The 20,569-nt window shown below is 35.0% G+C and overlaps 1 long non-coding RNA gene across 1 annotated transcript; it reads right to left on the reverse strand.

Moving 5' to 3' along the window:
* Positions 1-1,993: 1,993 nt before the first annotated feature.
* On the reverse strand, positions 1,994-2,772 carry LOC114175465. The gene is made up of 3 exons (XR_003602861.1): positions 2,659-2,772; positions 2,507-2,554; positions 1,994-2,140 (listed from the first exon to the last, which is right to left on the reverse strand). It is a non-coding gene; the product is annotated as an uncharacterized LOC114175465 (long non-coding RNA).
* Between the last annotated feature and the right edge of the window lie 17,797 nt (positions 2,773-20,569).

Here is a 20,569-nt window from a genome sequence, read left to right on the forward strand (position 1 = left end):
ATTTAATGGCTGGTCTCGCATGTTTAGAGTCTGTAGGTTGGTACTGAACACAGAATCGGGTGCGTAGAGTTTTCATTTCCCCCATGCGGATGTAGTCGACGACGCGTAACTTGAGCTCGTGCATGGTAGTTGGTGGTCGAAGGCAGACGTTGTCTGCGAATGGTCCTAGCTTTAGAGCGAGTGCCATGCACTGGAGGATCATTTCCTACGTGAGGTTTTTCATTCGGAGAGCAGCTTTTTTGAATCGGTCAATGAAGGCGCAAAGCGTTTTGTCATCTTCTTGTCGAACGCTTAGGAAGGACAACGGGGTGACCTAATGGGGGCGACTTACGGCAAACTGGGTGATGAATAGGTGGGATAGGGTGTCCAAACAGTCAATGGAGTATGGAGGCAAGGATATGAACCATTCCAGGGAAAGGCCTTGCACAAAACGACATCTTCACTTGTGTACAGGCCAGCGTGAGTGACATAGATTTTGGCATGCTCGTTGGGGTCAGTGTCCCTGGCATAACGTTCTTATGTGAAGGCTTTCCACTGGTTGAGGAGAAGGGTTTCAGTTATGCCGTTGACAAAAAGGGTGACGACGCATGTGTGCATGGGGTGGTATGGGGTGGCGGCTGATGGTTGGGAAGGTAGAGGTGAAGTGGTGAGGTAGGATGTGGGTGGTTGGGGGGTTGGTGGTGTTGTGGGTGGGAAGGGTGTGGTTGTGGTGTGCGAGAATGGTGGTTGTGTGGTGGGTAGGAATGGATGTTAAGTGGTGGGTAGTGGTAGTGCGAGGAGTAGGGATGTACTCACTTTCTTCCTCAGTAGGTTTAGGAGTAGGGATTTTAGCATTTTTGTTCTTCTGGATGGGATCAACTTCTATATTCCTTCTTAGCCTGGAGTTCTCCTGTCTTAGTGCTTCTATCTCGTCAGCACTATGCTTCTTAAGGTCAGCGAGCTCTTGTTGCATCTTGGCCTGCCCTTCCAGAATAGCGACCAAATTCAAGTTGTTGCTTGCAAGCATGCTCGGCCTTGCCTCAAGTTCCTTCGAGATTCCAACTCTACTACATGTGGAAACAATCCTTCACTAACACAAAAAAGTCTTTTAACGTCCGATATTTTTGACCTTTGATGTCTGCCCAAACACCGACGTCGTACTGGGTGACGTTAAAATAACGTCGGAAAACAAAACAGACGTCACTTAACGTCGGGGCAATAGGGGTTCGACGTTATCCAACGTCGGGGCCAAAAGCAACAGACGTCAATTTTCGCGCTAAATGGAACCAAAAAGCAGAGCAATTTGACTTCTGTTGGGCTCTGACAGACGTTAAATAACGTCGGCCACAGTAAGCTCAGACGTTAAATAACGTCTGTCAGAGCACCACCAGACGTCAATCTACTCTGTTTTTTTTTTTTTTTAATTTGGTTGTTTTTACAACATTCCCACACCTAAAAATCAACAAATTTCCAGAACAGTTTCATAATAATTTCAGCACAATTATGGAGTTACAGTTATATCTAATAATACTTAAGTTTCAACATATATTCTAAACTAATATACACAATTCCCATTAATCTACTTGCTTGTTACACTAAACATTACAAATAAAATAAACACATATCAAAGTCATAAGTTGACATACAAAACTTAATAACTTTAAACTAAATGAGTTCTAACCTTTGAATATAATAGTTTAAGTTGTTGGCCTCTAGGCTTACTCACAATTCTAATGAAATTTTGGAAACATAAAACATATGTTTGTTTTTATAACTAAGTAGATACATAGGTTATTGAAAAAAATTAATACTTACTCTTGTAACATGTTTTTCAAAGCAGATGGAATCTTCCTATTGCATAAATAAAACCATACAACCGTGCATTGTCTTGGAATGATGGCATATAGTTGCCAATGATACCTACCGTCAATCACAAGTACTTAGCAGAAATAATTAATAATACTTCATAAAATATTACTAGAAAAAAAACATACGCATCAATGTATGGCGCAAAGTAGATCTCTCTATTTGACTCAACCATCCATGTTTGCAAATAAAGTTTGATGTGGTCATGTGAGTTTCCCGAAGGTTGAATGGTTTGAGGTTTAATGAATCCATATACGGCAGATCGACCTTGGTCCACAATGAATCTATAATAAATCTACATACATAAAATAAAAATTAATGCAACAATAATATTAAAAAATCAAATACAATTAGTCCAATTTTACAAATAACAATAAATATAATTTTATTTCTTAATTTTACAAATATTATTATAAAAATTCAATTAAAAAAAGAAATAGGCCAAAAGAACTAAAAAAAATAGTCTAAGATAAAAATTATAATTGCAAATAAAAAAAATACAAACAATTACATACATACAATGAAAAAGAGATAACAAGCAAAATAATCTCAAAACGATGCAAATGGGGATAAAAACGTATAATATTCGGTTGAAAACGCCTAAAATCAATCCACAATCAAATACCAACTAGTTTGGTGGTGAAAAATGTTCGAAACTCACCTAGAGGAGGTCAGAATAATGGTCACCGACGGGAAGGATCGCGAAACACTGCAAATGAGGATGAAAATGGAAAATATTCGGTTCAAAACGCCTAAAATCAATCCATAATCAAATCCCAACAAGTTTGGTGGTGAAAAACGTTCAAAAATTACCTGGAGGAGCTCGGAATGGTGGTTGCCGACGAAGAAGCTTCGCGAAAAATTGGTGGCGCGACGAAACAATTAGGGTTTATGCGTTTCGCGTAGAGAAAACCCAAAAATTGACGTCGGGGCTGCGTGGTCAAACGTTACTTAACGTCGGTGCAGAGGGGGTCAGACGTTAAATTAAGTCGGGGCAGAGTGGGTTAGACGTTAAATTAAGTCGGGGGCAGAGAGCTCAGACGTTAATTTTTACATAACGTCGGGGTACTGTGGGTTAGACGTTAAATTACGTCTATGTTGGAATGGGCATACGTTAAAAAAGTTAAATAATTTACAAAAATGCCACCGGTCATTTTTAACGTGGAACTTTTTCTAGACAGACGTTATATGGGTGACGTTATAGGGCTTTTTTGTGTTAGTGCTTGCAAGTTCTCGAATTGCTGTGGTAAGATACTAACTCGTGCCCCACGGTGGGCGCCAATTGTTCCTGCAGAAACAATAACAGAATGTCAGGGAACATAAATCATATCTCACCCCAATCAGTGACTTCTCAGACTGGTTACTCCTCGGTTTAGATGCGTCTTCTTCTAATATCGGCAGATTGGACCCTTAGGGGGTTACCTGCGAAAAGGACTCCGACGATCAAGTCAGCAAAGGCTCTCAAAGGTCAAATCACATATTAGTCAATTAATGAAAGTATACCTCTAATTTGTTGGGGTCCACATGTACTTATATAGATATTAACTATGTTTTACCTCCTTTATGGGTAGGGCCCCTCTTTATTGCGTTGGGCCAATGTTCAGGCTTGGACTGGGTCTGGGTCAGGCTCAAGTTCCATGTTTGTGATCTAACGCTAGAAGCCCCGCTGTAATTTCCTGAGTTTGGGGTTGGCGGCTTTTACTTATGCGTTATTCTTTGGAGTAGGTGGCCTTAGTCGTTATGTGTGTTGTTATCTTGTTTAGTTAACTAACCGTCTATTCTTTTTATGATAGGACTAGTCATAGGCGGTTCAGAATGGGTAGTTAGCCATATTGATCCTCACCGCCTAGGTATAGCACAAGAGGTAAAGATTAAGAAGGGTGTCTTTAATGCCCTGAAGGGTTAAAAATCTAGGAGGTATAAAAAATGATGGTGAAAACCAAGGAAGGCAAAGTGCTTATGAGGCAATTTTGTGATTTTTTTTGTCCAGATTACCTATCTAAGTGAAGGCATGTTTATTGATGCCTTCATCATGGAGTTAAGCGTAGGGAATTTTTTGAGAATCTTTGATAGAAAGGAGACTGAAATACATGCGAAGGTGAGAATGAGAGAAAGAAGGTGAATGTAGAAATGGTAGTCACATAAATTGGGATAGAGGCCACATGGTTGATTAGGAGTGATCGGAAGCCAATGCAACATAGGAGTATTGAAAAAAGGGAAGAGAAAGGGAGGTAGAGGGGTTGAATATGTCTCGTAGGAAATTGATGAAAAATGTATATGTGGCGAAATGTTGACCTAGATAGTACGAAAGCTCAAATGGGACCTAATGGAAAAGCTAGTGACTTTTTCACAGGGCATATGGTCATGGTCATGGCACATAAAACTGTTTAACTGTTTAACTGTTTGGCTTGGAAAAGCTAGTGATTTTTTTATTTTTGAATTTATATTTAATGTGTCATGCAACTTTAATCAATTTATTTCCACACCTCCATGAGCTTAATTTAGTTGTAGCTGAACGAACACACCTCAAAATATCCAAAAAACGTTTATGCAACTAAAAAACTATTTTTAACATATTTTTGTATCTCATGCTCAATAACTCAATTATAAGAAAACTCGATTAAATCAATATTTTAAGAACAAAATTCAATTAAAAATCCAAAATTAAACATTAAATGAGACTATAAATATGAACTCATCAATAACCTTGAAATACCATATTTGAGAAGTTGTAAAAAGAGGGACTTTGGGAGATGTTTCGCAAGAGAGGTAGTTATAAAGGACAAAAGAAATCACATATAGCAATAAAGGAGAGAAACGATAATCTAGATGTGAATGTTGTAATGGTTAAAAAGAATAATGGCAAGTGGCAAAGTTTGGAGAGGAGAAGTGTGGTGCTATTTTACAAGAAGTAGCAAGGTTAATAGAGGCAAAACACATTTGGAAAATTGATGAGTGCGTATTTTTGCCCTCACTTAATGTTTAATTATGGATTTTTTTTATTGATTTTTGTTCTTAAAAGATTGATTTAATTGGGATTTCCTATAATTGGGTTTATTGAGCATGAGATAGAAAAACATGTTAAAAATAGATTTTTAGTTGCATAAATGTTCTTTGGATATTTTGAGGTGTGTTAGTGCAGTTACAGCTAAGTTGAACTCATGTAGGTGTGGAAATAAATTGCTTAAAGTTCGGGACTTCGGAGTTTTGGAACCCTTAGGGGACCTAATTTCGTTTCCTTTTTCTCTCTATTCTTCTTTCTATTTTTATTTTACTTTTGCATTCTATGGAGTGCTAAACTTCTTGGGTTGATTCCATTGTAATTTCATTATGGATTCTGAGGTTATAATGAAATAATTTCTTTGTTCTTTTTATTATTGTTGAGGTTTTAATTCATCTGTCTTTTATCTTTGAATCACGTGAAAAGTAATTGTTTTTACATTATAGCTAATTAGAGAGATGTTTTAATCTATATGCATATCAATCATATGAGTTCAAGGATTTTTAATTTTAATTGAGGATTTACTTTGATTAAATTTAGAAACTTTCATGTGATTGAGTGAGTTTTTGTCAATGATTGAGAATGTACTTTGATTAGAGGTGAAAACCTTAACTAGAATTAATCAAGAATGTACTTTGGTTAATTAGCTTTTTTCTTGATTTAGAGGTAAAAGAATGGACATGATTAAGGATAGTAATATTTAATTGAGAATGTACTTTGGTTAAAATTACTATGATTAATCTACAAAGTTCTTACTTTTGATTGAGAATTTACTTTGGTTAATAATGAGAACGCCAACAAATTAATTGGGAATTTACATTGATTAATTTGTAAATTTACAACAATAATTAATTGAGCAATAATATTTAGATAATCGATGATGGATCTATTTTGAAAAAGCAGTGGAATCAATCTATTTTTCTTTATCATTGTTTTTTATCTTTTATCTTTTTAAAATTTTATTTCTTTATTTCTTATTTTATTTGATTAACCATTTTGTATAGTTTTTATAAGAACTAATTTGTTAAAAATCAATTCTGTATTCGTTGGGAGATGACTTAGGGTTACTTTACCCTTTCTTTTTTTTTTTTTACTATTATCTTAGCAATACTAAAGTTGCTATAGTTTAGTAGTATTAATTTGATTGTGTCAATGACAACGTTATCAAAATACAATATCCTAAGTGGTTGGTGATTGTTGTAATGGTTAAGAAGAACAATGGTAAGTGGTGGATGTGTGTCAATTTTACTGATTCAAACAAAGCATATCCAAAGGACTAATATCCGTTGCCCAACATTTATTCTTTAGTTAATAGCATCTTAGGGATATACTTTACTAAGTTTCATTGATGCATATTTTGAGTATAATAAGATAAAGATGAAACCAACAAATGAAGAAAAAATGGCTTTCATAGTAAATATGAACAATAGTCACCCTTGCCTTGTAAGGCTTCATCTTCACGCCTTGAATATCTAGAAGGTCAGGAAAGCTTCTTTCCATTTCAAGGTGTTGTCGAAGCCTATGGGCCATGAGTCCAAGGCCTTTTTCTTTTTAAACAAGGGCGCTCATTATCAAATTTTGAAGTGTCCAAAATGTGTTTGAGCTTGCCTTACTTATTGACAACATAAGAATGTTGAAAAATGATGGGAGACTTCAGAAGTTGCCCCAATGTAAACTTGACAATCAAAGTCAATAATTGCTCCAATTTAGGATTAATGACTACAATGTATGAATAACAAATGAGCAACTAGCCCAGTTTAGGTTTTAGAGCAAGAATAATGGATAATGGTAAAAGGTAGGTCAAGATTTAGGCTTAAAGTAGAGAATACGATATGAAGTCCATAAAGAATGAAAAAAATGAAAGGGGATGGCCATGATTTAACTTGATAGTTCGTGCTAGTCTTAGAGCTTTGGAAACATGTCAAAAAAAGGTGTTTAAAAGGAAATCTCTGAACACACTTTTTCAATCCTTCTTTCTTTTGGACAAACCTCTTAGCATGACAAAATATTTCCCTTTAAATTAAAGTTTTTGAAAGGTAACCATCACTCCTTATTTGTTTAGACTTTATTAGGCTTGTACTAGGGCTAAGGCTAATGGATATAAAAAATAATGAATAGTAAAGGCTCAAAACAAATGATATAAGGATTAGTTAAAATAAGAGTATTTGATTAATATTGCACCCAAAATTTATCGGAGTTTTCTTTGTTCACCCATATTGGTTTTTTTTTTTACTTTCAAACTTTTGTTTTTCTTTTTGTTCTTTTCTTGACATAACCAATTGTTTTTTTTTTCTTTCAAACTTTTTTTATTTTTTGTATTGGTGAACTTCAAGTCAGACGAAATAGATGCCAACAATATGTCAACCCTCATTCTGAAGGTGACCCTTGTTTAGGGTAATTATGAAAGAAATTTTTATTTTTATTTTCATAGGCTCAAAATGGATAACAAAGGAAAATTATTTTACTTTTGTTTTTTTTTTGATAATGAAACACGACCACATATAATTTCAAATCATGATTGTTTTACTTTCAAAAACTTTAATTGAAAGGAAAAAAATTCATTCACATTTTAGATTGCCCCTTGCTTTAGGTATTATTTTCTCTCTTTTTTTCTATCTTATTTTTTCCTATAGGTTTTCAGTCTACCATACTTTTCTTCCTTTTTTTCTTTTTTTTTGTTTAAATACTTGATTCAATTTGAATTTATTCCAAGACACATGCCCCATTTATGATTATCCTCCATCGAATACAAAAAGACAAATTGGTGGTAGAAAGGTGATGGACAAGGGAGCGAGTTTGAAGAATTTCATGTACATAGACTAGAGGAATACTTCAAAAGTATGACACTAATTTTATCCATTTATTAAACTAATGATTTGACAAAAGAAAACTTTGTTTTGCCTTATCATTTTTTTTCTCAGTTTTAACAAGAAAGATTGTATGAATTTACTAATAAATAAAATGCAAAACAATATATTTTAAATTTTATTACCACGAATCTTTCGTGGAATTACGTCCTTATGTAACATCCCTAGTGAATATTACTTGATTAAATATTAAATATATATAAAAAATAAACGTTGCAATATTATTAAGTCTCATACCCGGAAACTACAAAATTTAATATTCAATGCGACAAATTTTTTAAATGTAATTGAATCCAAAGTCATTACAAGTTCCAAATAACACTATGGAAGCACTAATAAATTCCTCGCTCTATCCCAGCTAGCCCTCACTCCGTCGTCTGAGCACCCTCGACATCACCTGTAACACCATCTGCTCCCGTGTAATGAATTACACGATCATTGCCAATCACAAACAGAAAGGGTGAGCTCAAAAGAATATAAAACATATATCAAATAAATAATATAAAACATAAACACCCAATTACATTCTCATAATTAGACGCTAATCACATCCTTAATACCCCCAAGGCTCTTAAAACCTCCAATTTACTCAACAAAGTTAGCCATGGACTCAGGATTCATGATGCTCACATGAACCTGCCCGCTCGTGGTCATGCCTCTACGAACCTCCCCGCTCGTAGTCCTACTCTACGGACCTGCCCGCCCGTAGTCTAACACATGTGATCCACCAGCTACGTACCTCCCCGTACGCAGCATCTCCCAACTATGAGCACGGACATACGAACCTACCTCGCTCGTATCCCCACAGGAGAGTAATTGAGTATGAACCTCCCCGCTCATACCATCACATGTCAACCACCATCCATGAACCTACCCGCTCATGGCACAACATCACCTGATCCACATTTTCATCAGTGTGTACAAACAACACACACAAACTGCACTAAACTCGCTTGGGCTAGAAGCCTTAGCTTAAGAGACCAGGTCTGTCTCGCTTAGGCTAAGTTCCTCGCCTGAGCGAGCGTGCTAAACTGGTTTACCTGCGAGGTCTCGCTTAAGCGAGTCTCTCCTCGCTTGGGCGAGATCGCTCTTCGCCTAACACCCCAAACTCTCGCCTAGGCAGCGAGTTAAGCAAAACGAAAAGTTAATCACGAGGTCTCGCTTGAGCGAGAGCCTCCCGCCTGGGCGAACAACCTTGTCGCCCAAACATCAATCTCCCCGCCTGCGCGAGGTGCCCCAAAACAAGTCTCACTCCCTCGATTTCTCGCTTAGGCGAGAGGTACTCGCCTGGCGAGGTATTAGGTCGCCCAAAACCCTAGCAGTCCGCCTGAACGAGTAGCTCGTGCAGAAGCAAAATTTCAACTCTGTAACTCTCGCCTAGGCGAGCCTGGCTCGCCTGAGCAAGATTATCAGATAGGTCCACTATTACGCGCACACAAGCACACATCCCATGCCAAATTCACATCCCAAAACCCATACTTGCAATTTGAAAACCAGCACGACACTTTCAAGATCATTACATACCAACACAATTCCAGTTTTATCGAGTTTAGACCATAACAACCCATAAAACGCAGTAACCCAATCAAATTCATGCACATGATTAAGCCATTCAATCAAACCCTTTCAATGCACTCCAACCCCCAATTCAGGACATGTATAGCACAAAAATTTGTAACCAAACCCTTTCATATGCGCATTTCAGAATACCCTACATTCATAAACATATAAGCATACAAAAGAGCTCCCCTAAACTGGAATTTCTCAACTTCAATTAAAAGAGGGTGGATGGTTCTTCTGGCCCCAAAATAGTTTCCCCTTAGTGCTCTCCCAATACAGCCCTCTTGAATTTCCTCTGCCCCTCTCTTTCACTCAATTTTCGTGCTCCTTACCACTTTTTAGGTTTTCAGACTTCCAAAACCTTCCCAATTACTCTATTTCCTCTTTTTATATGGTCCCAATTATGGTTAATATAAAAAAAAACGAAAAAAAGCTTTTAATTATTTGTAATTGCCTTTCATATCTCATTATGGGTTGTTGTCTTTCCCTTCCCTTGGCTGCCCAAGGGCTTTAGGGTTTTCCCACCCTTGACATTCAGACTACAAGCATTTTAACAAAAATAAAGGGCTAATTTGTTCTCAGCAACGGTTGAACCCACAACCCCTCAATCACAAGGCAATTGCACAACCAATTCAACCAAGTCATGTTTGTGATAATCCCTAATATTTTAGGATTTCATGCTCACATCTCATACTCAAATATATCAATAAAATAATTGCACATATTAAAATAACACACAAAATTGACACACATAGGACTCAAACCCATGTCCATTCACACAGTCAAAGTACTCTCAACCACTTGAGTTAGTACTTTTCCACGTCATAACCCTCTACATTAAATGCCTTAAAGGCTTCCATTACCCGCATTTATTAAATAATTATTTAATTAACTATTTAATTTTCTCGGGTCTTACACCTTACATGAGGCACCACCATGAACTCTCACCACGAGGGTCATGGAATTACATCCATTAGATGAGGCACCACCATGAACTCTCACCACGAGGTTCATGGAATTACATCCATTAGATGAGGCACCACCATGAACTCTCACTAGGAGGGTCCATGGGATTACGTTCATTAGATGAGGCACCACCATGAGCTCCCGCTATGAGAGTCATGGGATTACATCCTACCTATACCTTGTCCATGTTTCACCAACCAATTATAGAGTTCCTATGCATACCAATCTCATGTCAACATATATATATATATATATATATATATATATATATATATAACCAACCATCCAAACATATATCATACCAAGCTCATGCCAAACACATCAAATTCCAGCCCAATGTGTGAGACCCACTAAATTTAAATAATTAAATAAACAATTATTTAATAAATGCGGGTAAGAGAAGCCTTTATGGCATTAAATACTAACCTTTCTGACGTGGAAAAGTACTAGCTCAAGTGGTTAAGAGTACTTTGATTGTGTGAGAGGACTTGGATTTGAGTCCTAAGTATTGTCAATTTCGTGTTATTTAATTCCAGGTATTTTTTTTAGAGATGCTTGAGTGTGATAAGTAGGATATAAGATTTGATGTATGAATATTATCATGTAATATGACTTGGTTGAATTGGTTGTGCATGTGAAGTTACGAGTGCATCTTGTATTGGGGTGACACGTGACCACTCTAGGTTGTAGCCTGGTGGTTTAGGAAGTCCAGTGGAGTGTGTGGGTTGTGGTTCGTACGGCAAGGTTTCGGATGATTGCCCTCTTTAGAGGATTTTGATAGAGATTTGGTAGTTTGGGAACAACTTTAGATTTATGTTTGTTTTGGGGAACTCCCACGTGTGGACTATCAGGTGACGACCTGTAGTCGGAGGGGCGAGTAGACACTCGTGCAGCAAAAATCGATCATGGATCTCTCTTAAAGGGTATAGAAAGGATTAGACGTCTAAAGGCAAGTATTGGAAGTGAAGTAGTAAAAGAAAAGGGGGAAGTGTACTAACCCGAGTTTAAATTTGTCAATGTGGTATTTATTATTATATTGTTTGATTTTATTTAAATGAGCTCACCCTATCTGTGTGTGTGTGGCGATGATCATGTAACTTGTTACATGGGAGCAGATGTTGATGCAGGTATGCAGATAGATACATAGAGACGAAGTGGGGATCTCTTAGGGATTTTTATCACTAGTTTTCATGTTGAGCTATGGTTTTATTGTAATAATTATATAGACAATTTTATTTGTAATATGTATTGATACGACATATTTTATTTATGTTGGCGCGTTGGACATTGAAGATTTAAATTTTCCCGCGTTTTTGGGAAATTGATGATTAATAAATGAGGTTGTGATTTATTTATTTTCTTATTTATTTTAATAAGTAATTTTCGGCTAGGACGTTACATAATGTATCATATAGAGTATATATGGTATCATAACTTGGACTATTTAAAGCACACACCACCCAATCATGTGAATCATACGCATATACACTCAACTATGTCAATCTCGCTCAAGCTAAAGAGCTCTCGCTCAGGCGAGAGGAACCCTTTGCTCAAGCTACCTGCTCTTGCCTGGGCGAGACTGCAAACAGAGGGCACGTCGAGGTCCCGCTCAAGCTAGCCCAACTCGCTCAGGCGAGACTACTCTCGCTCAGGCGAGACTACTCTCGCTCAGGCGAGTGGCCTTCGCTTAGGCGAGCCCTCGAAACAGAGAATGGGTAAGTTGTTGTTGTTCTCGCTCAGGCGAGAGCTCCTTGCTTAAGCAAGAGCTTTCGTTTTGAGTGACCAACACGCTCGCCTGGGTGAGTTCAGCAGAACCTACTGCTCTCATGCATGCCAAATCAGGTTCCATCAACATCAAGAGCGCAAATAGCATATTATCACACGTTCAATAGTACATACCAGGCACCCATAGCGCAAAACAAATCCAATCAGGCAAAAATAATGTAAAAAGATAGAAACCTTAACTTCCCTTACCTAAAAAAACTAGCCAAAAGACTCGTACACCCAAACAGCCGAGCACAGTAGCTCTAGGAACAAATTAATGAGCTGGAAAATAGTGAAATAGAAAAGGAACGAGGTTATCAAGTTGAACCTCTATAGGAATCACGAAATACACGTTGGGAAAGAAAGAATACGAGCTGAAGGACAACTTACATGGAAATGGGAAATGAGGCTAAGCTAGCTCGAAGAAGAAAGAGGGTCAAACCCTAGCAGAGCACTGAGAGCAGTTCAGAGGTGAGGAGTGAGCTGGTTCGCTTCTGGAAAACAGGAGAATGAGGGTGTTAGGATTGTTTTAGGGGGTTTGGACACCCCATGGGTCAGCCTTAGGCCAAATAGATTAGGACAACCCCTTAATCATTAGGGCAGAAATTAAATGGGTCTTACAGTGTTTACTAGACAAAACAAAATTTAGTGAATAGTTTTTGTGTTTGATTCATTTAACATAAAGTACTCAAAATGAAAGAACATGTAAATTTTAAAAGAGAGAAAAAAAATTGATGTTTTAAACAATTAAATAATCAAGGTAACAAATGTCTACCCACAGTATCATGTACGTTTCTTTATTTTTCGATGTTTTTATATTTACTTTTATCATATATGACATAGCATGTTTATTTGTATAATTGTTTTACAAATCCTTCGTTATTTTTTAAGTGTCTTATTTTTCAAATATTTTTATTTTATTTTATTTTCATTTTCAAATTTTAAACAACATTAATATTCTTCATCATTTTTACTCATTACTTAACATTGTGTAATTATCACTAATTAAAAGAAAAAAATTAAAATACGGTACAGAATATATTTTAAAAATGTTAATGATTTACAAATTCTAAAATATAATGTGCATCATCATGTATAGAATAAGCTCACTCAAGGTAATTAGTCTAGAATAGTGTATTATATGACGTGCCTTTCTTTTACTCCAGAATCCTATCAACCGTATAACATTAGATATTAATTTTTGAATTTTAATGCTCACTTTTTGGCAGATATTTTATATACTCCGGTAAAAATTGCCCCCAATTAAGTATAACAAATGCAGACAAATGTCTGGCCAATTAAGGACATAAAAATATGTACAAGTAGTAGTGAAAAATACTTAGCACTTTATGTAATGGAAGCTTATTATTAAAATGCAATTTCCAATACAGTCAAAACACTTGGTTAGAAGAACATTAAATTAAAATTTACAGAGTTGAGAAGTTGACCTATTTGGAGCACAATAATAAAAAACTAAAAACAAGTTCAAAGTAAAGGGGAATTTCAATGATTTTGCTCCCACATAATTGGGGCAATTTGTTGATGTATATATATTGGAGAAGAGTAAGCACTGACGCTAATACGCAATGAAATGAAAGTTCAAGTGGGCTTGAGCTTGGGTTGGGTGGGCCCATTATCATGTCCCCTTTTTGTCTAGGGGCCCACATTTCTTTTTACCCTGACAACAATTTGGCTCTTTGGGTGACCATGGTTTAGTTGACTTTTTTGTGTTTGGATAATTCCCATAAAGTACTCTACACAACAAAAAGCTGCAAAACTAGCTTTTTTCTCTCTCAGGTTGGTTAGGAGAAAGTGTAGGGTTGGAAATGTTTATAGGGTATATGCTGTGGACATCAAACTTTAGGATCAAGTGGCCAACTTGGAATGCAGTCAATTTCCCTCATACCCTTCTTTTCATAGGGAAAACATTGATGGAAGTGGGAAAGAGAAAGATAGATAGATAAATTTATGTTTTTTGTTTCTCAAAGAAATAAAACTTTCATAAATTTCAAAATAAATAATGTCTTTTTTGACAAAGGAAAAAAAAAAAGGTTAGAGTACTTTATGTAACTAATGAAGAAGACTAATAACAAGAGTGAGAAATATTTTTGAAAAAGGTTGATTGATGCATAATTTTCACCCTATTTTCCCCTTATAATATTTGAGGGTTCATTTTGAATATTTTTTCATTCAAAAATAAATAAAAAGAGAACTTAAGAATATTGTTTGGTTGAAAATTAGGAAAATAAATTTTCGAAAATATTTTTATAAATAAACATATAAAATAAAATAAACGAATCGATTTCATTTTGTTTTATAGTTTATTATGTAGCATAATCATAACTATTAGAGTTTCTCATTATTATTATTATTGTGGTTAGGTTTCTCATTGAACTTATCCCTCCTTCAAAGTATAATCACAGGTCAAACATAAAATATTAAAGAGAAAACTAAAATCAGACAATTTTAGCAAATTAAAAATAAACTATTTTTTAAATTATAACAAAAATTCATCCGTCAAACACCATCTAAAAATTTGTCAACCCACAAACTTTTACAAATTTCGCTTCTGTATTTCAGCCATACCTAACAACAACAATTTTCTTCAAGATTCCTATTTCAATTCTCTCTACAATTTATATAGTTATTCTTCAGTGAATAATGTTTGAGTTCTGTTCATGAGTTAATGGAGTGCAGTCTAACAACTTCTGAAAGGGAAAAGCCTCCATTGGCCCACTCCATTAATGCTGTCTATCTATCTCCATGTTAAAGAGAGAAGACTTTGTTTTTTTCTCACAAAAAAGAAAACATTCTGGTAAGGGTGGCCAGGAATATAGACATTTAATTATGTTTATCTTCTTAGGTTGGTCGTGCATAAACCTACCTAATGGGTCATTTCATCCACTTTATTGTTCTTGTGTATGTTGTTGGAGAGGGGTGTTTCCTTTAATCTACAACACTACATGTGTGCTGGCTCCTGGCAGAAAAAACATCATGTGAACCTACAGTTTTGTAACCGGAAATGTTTCTGACAAACCAATTCTCGTGTTTGTGTAGTGTTTAAACATTTAATTAATGAAAGCTTCATGAAATATCAACATAATAACAAAATTTGCATGGACCTCTTTTATTTCAATGATATTTTGAATTATATTACATACACTTGTATTTCGTTCATGCATGATTCATCAATTAGGCACGTCTTAGTTCGTCTTAGTTCTTAAGAATAAAAAGTAATAAATAACTATTTTAATCCTAACACTACATAACCATTTTATGGGTCTCTAAAACTAAAAGAAAACATTTTAATATGTAATCCGTAAATATTTCTAAACTGAAACAATCGCTTCATTAATTATGCTTGTGATTAGGGACTAAATTCATAGTGAACGAAATAATTAGAAATTTTAGGATTTTTTTTGTTTTTAATTTCAAGCATTAATGTGACTACGTATTACACTTTCATGGACCAAAATAGTGCTTTATTCTTGAAAGAAACATGCTTATTAATGTGAGTAAGAAGTTCTATATTAAATAAAAGTTGAGTAATTTGTTAGAAATGTATAAGTCATGAGAGAAAGAAGAAAGGATCCGTACCAAAAAAATGCACAAGAAAAGTTTGGGTAAAAATTAATTCAAGAAAGTTTGCTTGCTCATTCATTTATTAGAACTTTGTTCAATATATATAGTACAATGTCTCATCATATAGAGAGAAAAGTAAAAAACAAAATAAAAAAGAATATTTGATAATAATAAAAAAAAATCAAATATATGATATCTCTATCAATATAAAAAAAAGCAAGAGATATATAATATCTTTACATAATTAAAAAGAATAATTCATTAACACAATTCTTTAATTTCTTTTTTTTTTCTTTCATATAGTATCAAGTTCACTTATATGTTTTCGTCATATTTCATTAATTAAAATATTTTATATTTTTTCCAACTTGTCTAATATAGAGTAACTAGCAGTAGTAGACTACTGTTGAGAAACTCTTTTATCAAATTGGTTCAAGCATATCGTAAATAAAGATGAAGAGAAAGAATAATATATTAGAGAGAAAAAAGATAAAAAAGATAAGAGAGTAGGTTAAAGGTGACAATATTATTGTCTGGATGAGTAGTACATAAAAATGTAATACATCAAGTCAGATATTTCAATCCAATGGCCTACATATAATTAGGAATAAATTGACTAATTGTTCTTATTTAAAAAAAATGGCAAAACAATTGTTAAACGTTGTTACTAAATTCAAGTTCTCAAATAAATATTTTAATTGTGATTAATTTTGTGAAATAAATTTTCAGCCCACTCCTATATGCAATAAATCATGAGGTTTAGTATGTCATGTGACACACTAATCACCCAACTTTATTTTCTGGATACTAGTGATATTATATCGTGCGTACGAGAATATCAATTAAATTCTTATTGTGAAAAATGAGAATTTTAAATATAATTTGTTCTTACGGTGATTACGGTGACGATGACGATGATATATATTTTGTAAAGACTTTCAAACATGCTTCAAGGGTCCACAGTCTTGATTTCAGGGATATCTTGTCCTCTGGTCTCAAATTAGTGTGTGCTTGCAAAAGACATTTCGATACCAAAGGAGTTTGAAATATGAGTCAGATATCAGAGTAAAAACATAAGCATGTACATCGTAAAATGTGTCTTTTATACTAGAGTTTATGGATCTTATTTGGTTGGGCTTTGGTTTAGTTAGCTTAATTACCTTCTAATCATAATGGACTATGTAATCTTGAGTTAACTTTATTTGGGGTAATTAGGTTGACTCGATTATTATATGTAAATATAATAATTATTTTAATTTATCTAATTAAAAATATATGTAAAATATTCGGCCAGTGTTACTTAGGTTAACGACTGAGAACTTTAAACAATGGATTTGACTAGTACCACTTAGATTAGTGGTTCAAAATTTTAAACAGTGGGTTCAACCAATACCACTTAGATGAGTGGTTGGGAACTTTAAACAATGGGTTCGACCAATACCACTTAGATTAGTGGCTGGGAACTTTAAACAATGGGTTCGACCAATACCACTTAGATTAGTGGTTGGGAACTTTAAATAATGGGTTTGACTAGTACCACTTAGTTTAGTGGCTAGGAACTTTAAGTTAGAGTGTCACATGTTATGATCTCCTTTACGAAGATGGGATTTTTAGGGTTGGGTGCAAGATAACATTAGATTTTTTGTCCACTTTGAAGACACCTTCTTCCATAAATAGAGGTGCCCCCCTCCATGTATTTTTACTTTGAGATGTGTAATGTTATGTTGCCAAAATTATTTTGTGTCATAAACTTGTCTCTTAGTCATTGCTAGAGTATACCATGAGGTCCCTCTAGCCACCCTTCTCTAGATTTGGCCCTCTCTAAGAGAACCATCAACCGCATCCATCCCACCACAAACACACCAAAACAAAGACATATGTTCTCATTCTACACCAACTTTTGGGCCATTCTCCACCATAGACAAAAACCATTCTATTGAAGAGTGCAAAAAGGTTAAAGACCTCATAAAGGCCAATCCAATCAAGAGCACTTGCTCATTTTGTATACAAAGCACAAAGCAAGCAAGGCCAAAACTGTGGAGGACGAGGAAACACCATGGAGAACGACAACAATCACAGTCAAAGAATCCACCTCTAGTAACACAACAAAGAGAACAAGTACCCCTTACCAAAATCCCACAAATGTGCGAGGTAGTATCAATACGATTGTTGGAGGATTTGGTTGAGGAGGAGGCAATAACTTAACAAGCAAGAGATATCGTCAAAGTATAAACTCGGCTAGCCAATTCCTTCATTGGACAATGTGGACCGTAAATTTTTCAATGAAGATTTCAACATCCATGATCCTAACCGGGATGACCCAATAGTTGTTACGACCATTATCGCAAATTAGAGTGTCCACAAGATCCTTATCAATCAAGGGAGTTTAGCGAATGTCCTATATAGGTCTACCTTTCAGAAACTTGACATTCCTCCTTCACGTGTGAAGTCCTATCCTAACCCTTTAATATGTTTTGCAATAAAAATGGTGCACACTAGGGGATTTGTTGATCTTTTTATGATGTTTAGAACTCCAAAGTCACATTAAACAATAGAGGTAGGATATATTCTTGTAGAAGCTGATACATCTTACAATGCACTCATAGGTTAGAAAACACTCACTGGCTTGGAACCGTTATTTCTACCCCCTCACATGGTAATGATGTTCTCGACAAATAATGGAGATATTATTACTGTAAGAGCGAATTCCGAAGAAACTCATAAGTGTTATGCTTTAAGCTTGAAGGTAGCCCCTACTTCATCAAGACTCCTCGTAACACCACGACACCTGAAGCTTTACAATTTCCGCTAGTAATCAAGGATGACAAGCAATGCCTCCGAGTTGAATTAACAAGCTCGGAAGAGAATGATCTAGTTCCTTGATCTAAAATTAGGAAAACTTAATCCGAGCACCAAGAGGCCACACTTAAAATTCAAATTAGCCAGCATGTTAATATCAACCATATAAGTAAATTACTTTTTAGCAGAGAAATAAGAAGAATCTTGAAATGTGACAATTATTATTAGAAACTATACATCATAGGTCCAAATTAGATAACTTCCACTGATAATTATTTAATGTAGGATAGTCGGTATGAACCATGAAGAACCTAACACAAGTTAATTACGTGTTGGCTGGGCTTTGTGGAAGAGGATGTTATACACAAAGTACGCGAAAAGGCACGTGTTAATAAAATTCCCTCAAAAGCAAGAGCATTACAATTCTATATCACATGAGTTTTTCAAAAATGAAACCTTGTGTGGAGAAAGCAAATTGAAACTCGATAAGATGAGTGGAAGGAGTGGTAAAGGAAGGTTGCACCCAACTCAAAGGAGCTTTCGGTTTTTTTACAAAAATGGGTCGTTTTGACCCATTTATTACAAAAATGGGTTAGTTTACTAATTAATTACATCGCAGGGTCAGTTTACTAACGATTTGACTTTTCTCTATCTTTTTCTAACTTTTATATAATTTCTAAAGTTTTATATATTATTTTAAAAATAAATTTTTAATAATTTGATTAAAAATATTTTAAATAAAATTTTATTAAAATTTTGATATATTAAACTTAATATTTTAAATTTTATTATTACATTTTATTATAAAATTTACAATAATAAAATTTTATTTAAAATATTTTTAATCAAATTATTAAAAATTTATTTTTTGAAAAAGTATATAAGAGTTTAGAAATTATATAAAAATAATAAAAAAGGTCAAATGGTTAATAAATTATCCTACAATGTAATTAATTTGTAAACTGACCAATTTTTATAATAAACGGGTCAAAACGATTCATTTTTGTAAAAAATCTGACCATGTGATGTAATTAGTGTGTAAACTAACCCACTTTTATAATAAATGAGTCAAAACGACCCATTGTTGTAAAAAAATCGGAGCTTTCTCATAAAAGGATAGCCAAAACATGAAATGCTTGACATTTGAAGTCGTATTCTTAATTGATTTATAGCTTATTAATGTGAGTGTCATATGCCCTCTCTCTATTGCTGTGCGACAACAACATCTCTTGGAATATCATATGCTCTCGTGTGACAAGTCACATGATCATTGTCAAACACAAACAGAAAGGGCAAACTCATAAATAATTAACATATAAGTTAGTAAAATCAAGATACACCCAACTATTTTATTCTATTTAGTTCTTGGCCAAGACTTTAATACCCAAGGCTTTTCAACCTGCAAGTCACACAAGTAATTGACCATGGATTCAGGATATATGATGCTTTCACAAACCTGCCTGCTCGTGGTCTTGCCTTTATGAACCTCCCCGCTCGTAGTCCAACTCTACTGATGTGACCCCAACAAGCCCAGCATCAAGCCAAGGTACACCTTCAAGTCCAAGCCCAACAAGAGGCCCAATAACAAGGGACATGCTAAAAAAGATCCAATTGGGCTTCATCCAAGATGGCCTAAATCCACATGGGCTTCTCACACTCTTCATATGTGCCAAAGAAGATGTGAAGATTTGAAGAGGTGTATCAACGAGCAGTAGAATAACAATAAGATTGGCTCATTGTTTAGGCCTTGTTTTTTAGAATAATAAGTCAAACAATGTGTAGTTGAATTGATAAAATTGGGCTTGACTAAGCCTAATAGGAGATTTGGCCATGAGCTACCAAAGGTCCAAGGTGGACTAAGTGGAGATAAACATTCCTTCCTACACCTCACGGATCCAAGGGCTAGGAATGCTTCCTCCTTTTCCAAGGCATCATCCAATGGTCGTGAGAATTGCTCCTTCTCCAAGCCATCTTCCACGGCCAAGATTGAATGCCTTTCTCATCCAAGGGCTAAGAGTGCTTATGTGTATTTGCTTTCATATAAAAGCCTAAATTTTAGGCTATTGTAATCACTCTTGAATTCTAAGTAATAGATGCCTAGTGTTGAGAGTACTCCACTCCTATTGCCTTTTGAGAGTCACTTGAGCTAGAGGATTGAATCATCTCCTATAGCCACCTTCCTTTA

The sequence above is a fragment of the Vigna unguiculata genome, chromosome 1 (assembly GCF_004118075.2).
Source record: "Vigna unguiculata cultivar IT97K-499-35 chromosome 1, ASM411807v1, whole genome shotgun sequence".
NCBI lineage: Eukaryota > Viridiplantae > Streptophyta > Magnoliopsida > Fabales > Fabaceae > Vigna > Vigna unguiculata.